Source organism: Ovis canadensis, chromosome 1 (genome assembly GCF_042477335.2).
Source record: "Ovis canadensis isolate MfBH-ARS-UI-01 breed Bighorn chromosome 1, ARS-UI_OviCan_v2, whole genome shotgun sequence".
NCBI lineage: Eukaryota > Metazoa > Chordata > Mammalia > Artiodactyla > Bovidae > Ovis > Ovis canadensis.
In genome coordinates this window covers 92973412-92986274 of record NC_091245.1, presented here as the reverse complement: position 1 = coordinate 92986274, position 12863 = coordinate 92973412, and the positions used below count along the sequence as shown (strand labels likewise).

Genomic DNA, 12863 nt, shown 5'->3' with positions numbered 1-12863 from the left:
TATGTACATTCAGTAGGGGAAAAAAGGAAAAATTAACCCTGGCCTAAAAAAAAATAATATGTACAATGCCTTTAATATGATACTCATCTAGAAAACAGAATGGTTACAGCCTCAAGGAGCCTTACAGGTGTCAGAGAAGGAGAAGTTTCAATGCACATGTACAACTTTAGGCAAACCTGCTTTGGCTGCCCATGATGCCTATGCCAATATCTGCACTCACTGAACGTCTTGTGTACACCATGCTATCTCTCCTAAAACGTTGCTCCTAACCAGACAATACACTTCACCATGAAAGAAGCTGGCAATAAGCTGATATAACAGTAGTCACTGTTCTTATTATGTATCCTATCAACTGGCGATAGTTGATCTTCAGTTATCACAATTGACATCTACTCTGTGGGTATGAAATGCAGTCTTCTAGGATAAAGTATATCCTCTAAACTGGCTAAATTACACTGACTCTCAGAATACACATCTCAGCTTCTAGAGGACAGAATGGAGAAAGCACCTTCCTAAACTGTACTTTCTCTGACTCTGACTTCTGCAGGTCTGGAGATCTTAGTACAGTCTGTTCTAATACAACATGTGTTTCCAAGGTATGGATTAGCTCATATCCAAAGGTGCTTCTCTGGTAGTATCTAACTGATCATGAGTTCCCTAAACTAATGGGCAGTCCACTAAGGTCCCTATTTAATGAGTAACTAAAAAATGCCTGTAATATGGACTGGCAAAGAAAGGACTGACTTGAGGTACAGGAGTAGAGTATGACAGCCTTGTGCTCACCTTTCAGACCTGAATAAATTTATAAACCTAGAACCTTCTAAATTAAAAGACGGATTTTGCAATAATATCAGAAATACATACTGAATTTTGGTAATTGGATATTAACTATCAGCTAACACCAACTCTTATAACCCATAATGTTACTATTTTTTCACTCACTAGCTTGAGCGCAGGTGTTTTGGGGTGATAAATACATTTAATCTAAGTCCACCTCATGGTGAGCCCATGGAACCATAAACCTATTCTGTGATAATTTCTTTAGATCCTGAGTATACAGTTGAATAGATAAACTCAGTAAGTGGCATAATCACCATATTAGTTCTGAATACAGAGTGAGATTTTTTACATTTGGAAGGACCAACTGGAAGACTTTAAAACTCTCTTTCCATATCAAGAATATAGACAAATATACAAAATACCACATCTCACTAGGCAGAGTAAGGCACCATCAAGAGATGAAAGACACAGGAAAGGTGATTTAGCACAGTCTCACAAAGTCAACATATTTTAAGTAGAAGCTAAGACTATCATCCACTAACAATTTCTTCATATTGATTGGTATGTAAAAGAGGTCAAAATCAGAATTGGCATATTATGAAAGCCAAAGTACTAGCTGCTCAGCCATATCTGACTCTTTGCAATCCCATGGACTATATAGCCCACCAGGCTCCTCTGTCCACAGAATTCTCTAAGCAAGCACACAGGAGTGGATTGCCATTTCCTACTCTAGGGGATCTTCCCAACCCAGGGATCGAACCTGGGTCTCCTGAATTTTAGGCAGATTCTTTACCATCTGAGCCACAGGGAATATTGGCTTATTGACTAGGATCAAAATTGAAAACTAAGAAAAAGTTTCATATAAAACATGAGTTCAACTTAAATACTGGAATTGTGCTTTTATCAGGCTTCCCTGGTGTCTCGACAGTAATCTGTCTGCAATGCAGGAGACCACAGTTTAATCCCTAGTCAGGAAGATCCCCTGGAGAAGGGAATGGCTACCCACTCCAGTATTCTTGCCTGGAGAATTCCATGGACAGAGGAGCCTGTTGAGCTACAGTCCATGAGGTTACAAAAAGTCAGATTAATCTTGATAATATAAAATAATAAAACATAATTTTATATATATATATATATATATATATATATATAAGAATAGGCAGTAGGAGAAAGTGTTCAATTTATTGTTTAAAAACATAAAGGTAACCAGTAAAATGCCTCCGCTGTCTTCAAACTAGGGTGCTGGAGAAGAGTCCTGAAAGTCCCTTTACAGCAAGGAGATCAAACCCTTCAATCTTAAAGGAAATCAACCCTGAATACTAATTGGAAGGATTGATACTGAAGCTGAAGCTCCAGTATTTTGGTCGTCTGATGCGAAGAACTGACTCATTGGAAAAGACCCTGATGCTGGGAAAGATTGAGGGTAGAAGGAGAAGAGGGCATCAGAGGATGAGATGGCTGGATGGTATTACCGATGCAACAAACATAAACTTGGACAAACTCCGGGAAATGGTGAGGGACAGGGAGGCCTGGCGTGCTGCAGTCCGTGGGGGTCACAAAGAGTGGGACACGACTGGGTGACTGAACAACAACCACCAATAAAATAATTAAAAAGACTATACACACCTCCCAAATCAACCAAAGATACACACACACATAATTCAGAGAAAAATAAAATAATTATTATATTTATATCATTATATTAATGTAATATAAAATGACAAAAACATGATTAAAACATATATCATACTGATAAGGGTTAATAATCCAGACTATGCAAGGGTCAGGAATCTAGAATATGCAAGAAACTCCTAAAACTCAACCAAAAAAACCAAGTAATTTTAAAATGGGCAAAAGATATGAACAGACAGTTCTCCAAAGACGATATACAAATGGCCAACAAACTTATGAAAAGATGCCCAATATCACTAACTATATGAGAAATGCAAATCAAAAGTACAATGAGCTAACACTTCACATTCATTAGGATGATCACTATCAAAGTAATAGAAAATAAGTGTTGGCAAGGATGCAGAGAAACTGGAATCCTTGCACATTATTAGTAGGAATGAAAAATGGTACAGTTGCTATGGAAAACTGTACAGTGGTTCCTCAAAAAATTAATATTAGAATTACCATATGATCCAAGAATCCTACTTTGGCGATATATATCCAAAAGAATTCAAAGCAGGATCTCCAAGAGATATCTGCATACCTCTGTTCATTAAAACATTAATGACAATAGCCAAGAGGTAAAAGCAGCCCAAATTTTCATCACAGATGAATGGATAAAGAATATGTGATATATACATGTAATGGAATATTCAGTTCAGTTCAGTTCAGTTCAACTCAGTCACTCAGTTGTGTCTGACACTTTGCGACCCCATGAATAGCAGCACACCAGGCCTCCCTGTCCATCACCAACTCCTGGAGTTCACTCAAACTCACGTCCATCGCGTCAGTGATGCCATCCAGCCATCTCATCCTCTGTCGGCCCCTTCTTCTGCCCCCAATCCCTCCCAGCATGAGTCTTTTCCAATGAGTCAACTCTTCGCATGAGGTGGCCAAAGTACTGGAGTTTCAGCTTCAGCATCATTCCCTCCAAAGAAATCCCAGGGCTGATCTCCTTCAGAATGCACTGGTTGGATCTCCCTGCAGTCCAAGGGACTCTCAAGAGTCTTCTCCAACACCACAGTTCAAAAGCATCAATTCTTTAGTGCTCAGCTTTCTTCACAGTCCAACTCTCACATCCATACATGACCACTGGAAAAACCATAGCCTTGTAGACAGACCTTAGTCGGCATCTCTGCTTCTGAATATGATATCTAGGTTGGTCATAACTCTTTTTCCAAGGAGTAAGCGTCTTTTAATTTCATGGTTGCAATCACCATCTGCAGTGATTTTGGAGCCCCAAAAATAAAGTCTGACACTGTTTCCACTGTTTCCCCATCTAGTTCCCATGAAGTGATGGGACCAGATGCCATGATCTTCGTTTTCTGAATGTTGAGCTTTAAGCCAACTTTTTCACTCTCCTCTTTCACTTTCATCAAGAGGCTTTTTAGTTCCTCTTCACTTTCTGCCATAAGAGTGGTGTCATCTGCATATATGAGGTTACTGATATTTCTCCCAGCAGTCTTGATTCCAGCTTGTGCTTCTTCCAGCCCAGTGTTTCTCATAATGTACTCTGCATAGAAGTTAAATAAGCAGGGTGACAATATACAGCCTTGACGTACTCCTTTTCCTATTTAGAACCAGTCTGTTGTTCCATGTCCAGTTCTAACTTTTGCTTCCTGACCTGCATATAGGTTTCTCAAAAGGCAGGTCAGGTGGTCTGGGATTCCCATCTCTTTCAGAATTTTCCACAGTTTATTGTGATCCACACAGTCAAAGGCTTTGGCAGTCAATAAAGCAGAAACAGATGTTTTTCTGGAACTCTCTTGCCTTTTTGATGATCCAAATATGGAATATTAGGCAGCCTTAAAAAAGTAATGAGAGAGAGAGGGAAGAAGAAAGAGACACAGAGAGAGAGAGAGGGGAGGGAAGGAAGGACAAGATGACTGTACGGTATCACCAACTCAATGGACATGAGTTTGAGCAAGCTCCAAGAGATGGTGAAGGACAGGAAAACCTGGCGTTTTGCAGTCTATGGGGTTGCAAAAAGTTGGACACCACTGAACGACTGAACAAAAGAAGGAAATTTTGTCACATGCTACAACATGGATGAATCTTAAGACATTATGCTAACTGAAGTAATCCAGTTACAGAAGGACAAATAATGAATGGTAATTAAAATCATAGAAACAGAGAAAAAAGGCGGTTGTAAGGTAGTGTTTAATGGATTTAGACTTTCAGTTTTACAAGTTAAAAAGTTCTAGAGATCTACTGTACAACATCTATATTCTTAAACCTACTAATCTATACACTTAAAACATGTTAAGATGAATAGTAAGTATACTGATACATATTTTTACCATGAATTTAAAACCAAAACTACAACCATTCTATCTTATAAATATCAATATAAAAGTATTCAATAAAAACATAGCAAACATAAAGTAGCATCACATTACAAATACTTCATGAACAACCGGAGTTCATTCTAAAAATGCAAGAATAAGTTTAAAATATATATCATATCAATAAATACTATCAGGAAAACTAAGCTGTTAAAGAGAGTTCTCATATAAGACTCCATTAAGGTTAATAAGAAATAGACAAAAACATATAAAACCACCAAGTATAAAAAGAAAAGATCACAACAGGAATATCGGGCAAAGCTGACCTTAAAGCAAAAAGGGCAAAAATAAAAGATAACCATTTACAAGGAGCAATTAATCAGTATAAACTTTTACACAATGAATAGTATTCATCAAAACACATAAAGTAAAATTGGTTAAAAACTCAACAGGAAGAGAAACAAAACAGTAATAAACCCTTAATGCCTTCTTTCAGTTTATAATTTATCAAAAATTAAAAATATATAACAAAGTAGATGTCAAAAAAATAATTGATACAGTAGATCAAACTTCTTTGTAAGGGTGGAAGAGTAAATCCAGATTATAAAATCTTCCTCTCTCTAAACCAACAAAAAACACAAAAGGAAAGGAAAGTGGTTAAGAACTGGCAAAAATGAATTCAACGACAGAAACATGCCATATCAGGCCATAATCTTCCAATTCTAGTGAAGGTTCATCAGGCAAGACACAGTACTGTCTGATTTGTGTTGTGCTGATCAGAGTACTGGGCTGATTTGATTCAATGTGGCTACTAACCTAATCATTACTTACATGGTATTAGTGAAAGTCAATACATATAATAATGAGAATAACTGTCACTAATATACCTGGATTTGATAAGAAAAGATCTGAGGGGATATGTAGGCAGTGCAGGAAAAAGAAGCCTAGGAAATGAAAGAAAAATCACTAGATTTTATCACTTTAGTCTCTATCATCTGGACAAAAAAGCATAACAACCATACCAATAAAGAACTAATTATCCGTGCCAATAAGTAAAACATAAGAGACAAAGACAAAATGTAAAAAAGAAGAAAAGATTCCCCTGAAGGAGCAGAAAACAAAAAATAAGAGATTCATTGAAAAACCATGTGAATTTTGTCCTTATATATGTGGCTGCCTGCCACCACTTATAAGTAGGGTATACCAAATCATGATATTCTTGTCTTTTTCCTCATAAAATTTGGTGAGTGAGGAAATATAGCTTGGAAGAGAGACTGGAAAAATGGCAAAAATGAATAACTACAGCTTAACCTGTCAGAAAGACATATGGGCTCCAAGGCTTCACATAGTTTGTTAAAACACGTGAAGCCTAAGGACAAAACAATCACCAAAAAATAACCACAGACCAATCTTTGATATGAATATAGATATAAAAAAATCCTCAACAAAATACTAGCAAACCAAATCTCACAGAGTATAAAGAAGGCTATATGTCATGACAAACTAGGATTTCTCCTAAGACTTGAAGTTGAATCTAATCAAAATTATAGACTTTGTACTACAATTGATACCATCAAGAAACTGAAAAGACAATTCAAAAAATGGGAGAAAATATTTAAAAATCTTATATCAGATAAGAGATTTGTATCTAGAATACATAAAGAACTCCTAAAACTCAATATTAAAAAATAAGTAGGAGGTGGTCCTAAGATGGTGGAGGAACAGGATGGGGAGACCACTTTCTCCCCCACAAATTCATCAAAAGAATATTTGAACGCTGAGTAAATTCCACAAAACAACTTCTGAATGCCAGCAGAGGACATCAGGCACCCAGAAAAGCAGCCCATTGTCTTTGAAAGGAGGCAGGAAAAAATATAAAAGATAAAAAGAGAGACAAAAGAAGTAGGGATGGAGATCCGTCCCAGGAAGGGAGTCTTAAAAAAGAGAGAAGTTTCCAAACACCAGGAAACACTCTCACTGGCAAGTCTGTGGCGAGCCTTGGAACCTCAGAGGGCAACATAACTGGGAGGAAAAATAAATAAATAATTAAAACCCACAGATTATATGCCCAACGGTAACTCCCAGAGGAGAAGCAGCCCAGACGCCATATCAGCCACTAGCAAGCGGCTGGGGAGGGAGGCACCAGCTGCACTGCTTAGAGTAAGGACCGGGCCTGAATGCCCTGAGGGCAATCTGAGGAACCTAACTTGAGATAGCAAACCAGACTGTGGGATAGCTACCCTGCAAAAAGCCCCTAAGACATCGCCAGGCCTGCTCACAGAACAAAGGACTAAGCAGAGTTAGCCGGCTGCAGACCGGCCTATCTCCCGCCAGAGACAGGCAGGCAAGGGCAGCCAGAGATGGAAGGGGGCAATCGTGAACCCAGAGAGACATCATCCGCTAAACTCCAAGTAGGCTTCGTTGCTAACCAAGAATTCTTGGGATTCTGGACCATCGACATCCGCCTGAGATGGTGCGCCGGTTGTACACCCAGAAAACCAGGCAGCAGGGATGAAGGAGGCGATAAGTCACAGCGACCGCACTCACCAAACACCTGGTCACCTGAGCTGCTCGGACCTGGGAAGGGCACAAAATGCAGGCCCAACCAAGTCTGCGCCTTTGTGGAGTACCTGAGTACCTGAACCTGAGTGGCTTAGACCTGGGAGGTACATACAACTCAGGGCCTGCCTCAGACAGTTCCCAGTAGAGCAACCTAGAGCCTAAGCAGTGTAGACTGGGAAAGCACACACGCCATGAGCGGGGGCAAACCCAGTGTGGCCGAGACACTGCAAGCACACCCAGGGTTATTTGTTTGCAGCGTTCCTCCCTCCCCATAGCACGTCTGAACAAGTGAGCTTAAAAAAGTGACCACCACCGCCCCCTTGTGTCAGGGCAGAAATTAGACACCGAAGAGACCAGCAAACAGAAGAAGCTAAAACAGAGGGAACCGTCTTAGAAGTGACAGGTGCAATAGATTAAAACCCTGTAGTTAGCACCCAACTACATAGGAAGGGACCTATAGGTCTTGAGAAGTATAAGCCGGATCAAGGAACTATCTGAAAATGAACTGACCCCACACTGTCCACAACCAACCAGAGAAAGTCCTAGATATATTTTTACTATTATCATTCTTTAAATTTAAATTTTTTAAGCCCTGTATTACTCCTTTTTCATTTTTATAACATACTATTACTTTGTAAAAAAAAAAGCCCCTATTTTTTAAAGCAAACTTCATATATATTTTTTTAATAATTTTTGTGACTTTTTTTCCTTTAATATTGTATTTTTGAGAATCCAACCTCTACTCTAGATTTTTAATCTTTGATTTTGGGTATTTGTTATCAATTTTGTACCTTTAAGAACTCAGTCTTCAGTACCCATTTTTACTTGGGAGCGAGATTACTGGCTTGACTGCTCTCTCCCTCTTTGGACTCTCCTTTTTCTCCACCAAGTGGCCTCTATCTCCTCCCTCCCCCTTCTCTTCTCTACCCAACTCTGTCAATCTCTTTGTGTGTTCCGGACTGTGGAGAACACTTAGGGAACTGATTACTGGCTGGATCTGTCTCTCTCCTTTTGATACCCTCCTTTATCCTCCTAGCCACCTCTGTCTCCTTCCTCCCTCTTCTCTTCTCTATGTAACTCCGTGAACATCTCTGAGGGGTCCAGACTGTGGAGAACACATAGGTAAGTGATTACTGGCTAGCTTGTTCTCTCCCCTTTTGATTCCCCTTCTCCTCCTGGTCACCTCTATTTCCCTCCTCTCTCTTCTCTTCTCCATGTAACTCTGTGAACCTCTCTGGGTATCCCTCACTGTGGAGAAACTTTTCATCTTTAACCTAGATGTTTTATTATCAGTGCTGTATAGATGGAGAAGTCTTGAGGCTACTGTAAAAATAAGACTGAAAACCAGAGGCAGGAGGCTTAAGTCCAAATCCTGAGAACACCAGAGAATTCCTAATCCAGGGAACATTAATCGATAGGAGCTCATCAAACACCTCCATACCTACACTAAACCAAGCACCACCCAAGGGCCAACAAGTTCCAGAGCAAGACATACCACGCAAATTCTCCAGAAACAAAGGAACATAGCCCTGAGCTTCAATATACAGGCTGCCCAAAGTCACACTAAATCCATTGACATCTCAAAACTCATTACTGGACACTTCATTGCACTCCAGAGAGAAATCCAGCTCCACCCACCAGAATACCAACACAAGCTTCCCTAACCAAGAAACCTTGACAAGTTACCCATCCAATCCCACAGCTAGGAAACTCCACAATAAAGAGGAACCACAAACTGCCAGAACACAGAAAAGCCACCCCAAACACAGCAATATAAACAAGATGAAGAGGCAGAGAAATACCCAGAAGGTAAAGGAACAAGATAAATGCCCACCAAACCAAACAAAAGAGGAATAGATAGGGAATCTACCTGATAAACAGTTCCAAATAATGATAGTAAAAATGATCCAAAATCTTGAAAACAAAATGGAGTTACAGATAAATAGCCTGGAGACAAGGATTGAGAAGATGCAAGAAAGGTTTAACAAGGACCTAGAAGAAATAAAAAAGAGTCAATATATAATGAATAATGCAATTAATGAGATAAAAAAACACTCTGGAGGGAACCAACAGTAGAATAACAGAGGCAGAAGATAGGACAAGTGAGGTGGAAGACAGAATGGCAGAAATAAATGAAACAGAGAGGAAAAAAGAAAAACGAATTAAAAGAAATGAGGACAATCTCAGAGACCTCTGGGACAATGTTAAATGCCCCAACATTCGAATCATAGGAGTCTCAGAAGAAGAAGACAGAAAGACCATGAGAAAACACCTGAGGAGATAATAGTTGAAAACTTCCCTGAAATGGGGAAGGAAATAATCACCCAAGTCCCAAGAAACTCAGAGAGTCCCAAACAGGATAAACCCAAGGCAAAACACCCAAGACACATATTAATCAAATTAACAAAGATCAAACAAAGAACAAACAGTAAAAGCAGCAAGGGAAAAACAACAAATAACACACAAGGGGACTACCTTAAGGATAACAGCTGATTTTTCAATAGAAACTCTTCAGGCCAGGAGGGAATGGAAAGACATACTTAGAGTGATGAAAGAAAATAACCTACAGCCCAAATTACTGTACCCAGCAAGGATCTCATTCAAATATGAAGGAGAAATCAAAAGCTTTACAGACAAGCAAAAGCTGAGAGAATTCAGCACCACCAAACCAGCTCTCCAACAAATGCTAAAGGATCTTCTCTAGACAGGAAACACAGAAAGGGTGTATAAACTCAAACCCAAAACAATAAAGTAAATGGCAATGGGATCATATTTATCAATAATTACCGTAAATGTAAATGGGTTGAATGCCCCAACCAAAAGACAAAGACTGGCTGAATGGATACAAAAACAAGACCCCTATATATGTTGTCTACAAGACACCCACCTCAAAACAAGGGACACATACGACTGAAAGTGAAGGGCTGGAAAAAGATATTCCACACAAATAGAGACCAAAAGAAAGCAGGAGTAGCAATACTCATATCAGATAAAATAGACTTTAAAACAAAGGCTGTGAAAAGAGACAAAGAAGGACACTACATAATGATCAAAAGATCAATCCAAGAAGAAGATATAACAATTATAAATATATATGCATGCAACCTAGGAGCACCGCAACATGTAAGGCAAAAGCTAACAAGTATGCTGCTGCTGCTGCTGCTGCTAAGTTGCTTCAGTTGTGTCCGACTCTGCGACCTCATAGACGGAAGCTCACCAGGCTCCCCCATCCCTGGGATTCTCCAGGCAAGAACACTGGACTGGGTTGCCATTTCCTTCTCCAATGCATGAAAGTGAAAAGTGAAAGTGAAGTCGCTCAGTCGTGTCTGACTCTTAGCAACCCCATGGACTGCAGCCCACCAGGCTCCTCTGTCCATGGGATTTTCCAGGCAAGCGTACTGGAGTGGGGTGCCATTGCCTTCTCTGGCTAATAAGTATGAAAGGGGAAATTAACAATAACACAATAATAGTGGGAGACTTTAATACCCCACTCACACCTATGGATAGATCAACTAAACAGAAAATTAACAAGGAAACACAAACTTTAAATGATGCAATAGACCAGTTAGACCTAATTGATATCTATAGGACATTTCACCTCAAAACAATGAATTTCACCTTTTTTCTCAAGCACACACAGAACCTTCTCCAGGACAAATCATATCCTGGGCCATAAATCTAGCCTTGGTAAATTCAAAAAAATTGAAATCATTCCAAGAATCTTTTCTGACCACAATGCAATAAGATTAGATCTCAATTACAGGAGAAAAACTACTAAAAATTCCAACATATGGAAGCTGAACAACATGCTGCTGAATAACCAACAAATCACAGAAGAAATCAAAATATGCATATAGAAACAAATGAAAATGAAAACACAGCAACCCAAAACTTGTGGGACACTGTAAAAGCAGTGCTAAGGAGAAGGTTCATAGCAATACAGGCATACCTCAAAAAACAAGAAAAAAAGTCAAATAGATAACCTAACTCTACACCCAAAGCAACTAGAAAAGTAAGAAATGAAGAACCCCAGGGTTAGTAAAAGGCAAGAAATCTTAAAAATTAGGGCAGAAATAAAGGCAAAAGAAACAAAAGAGACCATAGCAAAAATCAACAAAGCCAAAAGCTGGTTCTTTGACAGGATAAATAAAATTGACAAACCATTAGCCAAACTCATCAAGAAACAAAAAGAGAAAAATCAAATCAATAAAATTAGGAATGAAAATGAAGAGATCACAACAGACAACACAGAAATACAAAGGATCGTAAGAGACTACTATCAGCAATTATATGCCGATAAAATGGACAACTTGGAAGAAATGGACAAACTCATAGAAAACTATTAACTTTCCAAAACTGAACCAGGAAGAAATAGAAAATCTTAACAGACCCATCACACGCATGGAAATTGAAACCGTAATCAGAAATCTCCCAGCAAACAAAAGCCCAGGTCCAGACGGCTTCACAGCTGAATTCTACCAAAAATTGAGAGAAGAGCTAAAACCTATCCTACTCAAATTCTTCCAGAAAATTGCAGAAGAAGGTAAACTTTCAAACTCATTCTATGAGGCCACCATCACCCTAATACCAAAACCTGACAAAGATGCCACAAAAAAAGAAAACTACAGGCCAATATCACTAATGAACATAGATGTAAAAATCCTTAACAAAATTCTAGCAATCAGAATCCAACAACATATTAAAAAGACAATACATCATGACCAAGTGGGCTTTATCCCAGGAATGCAAGGATTCTTCAATATCCACAAATCAATCAATGTAATACACCACATTAACAAACTGAAAAATAAAAGCCATATGATTATCTCAATAGATGCAGAGAAAACCTTTAACAAAATTCAACATCCATTTATGATAAAAACCCTCCAGAAAGCAGGAATAGAAGGAACATCCCTAAACGTAATAAAATATATATATGACAAACCCATAGCAAACATTATCCTCAATGGTGAAAAATTGACAACATTTCCCCCAAAGTCGGGAACAAGACAAGGGTGCCCACTTTCACCACTACTATTCAACATAGTTTTGGAAGTTTTGGGGACAGCAATCAGAGCAGAAAAATAAATAAAAGGAATCCAAACTGAAAAAAGAAAAAGTAAAATTCTCACTGTTTGTAGATTACATAATCCTCTACATAGAAAACCCTAAAGACTCCAGCAGAAAATTACTACAGCTAATCAATGAATATAGTAAAGTTGCAGGATATAAAATCAACACACAGAAATCCCTTGCATTCCTATACACTAATAATGAGAAATTAGGAAATAATTCCATTCACCATTGCAACGAAAAGAATAAAATACTTAGGAATATATCTACCTAAAGTAACAAAAGACCTATATATATACAACTATAAAACACTGGTGAAAGAAATCAAAGATGACACTAATAGATGGAGAAATATACCATGTTCATGGATCAGAACAATCAATATAGTGAAAATAAGTATACTACTCAAACCAATCTATAGATTCAATGCAATCCCTATCAAGCTACCAACAGTATTTTTCAGAGCTAGAACAAATAATTTCAAGCTTTGTA

The 12863-nt window shown here is 38.5% G+C and overlaps 1 protein-coding gene across 1 annotated transcript in view; it reads right to left on the bottom strand.

Annotated features, from left to right (window-relative positions):
- Positions 1-12863, bottom strand: part of SYCP1 (synaptonemal complex protein 1) — a 141192-nt gene that overhangs the window by 19346 nt on the left and 108983 nt on the right. The gene's annotated exons all lie outside the window — the stretch shown is intronic.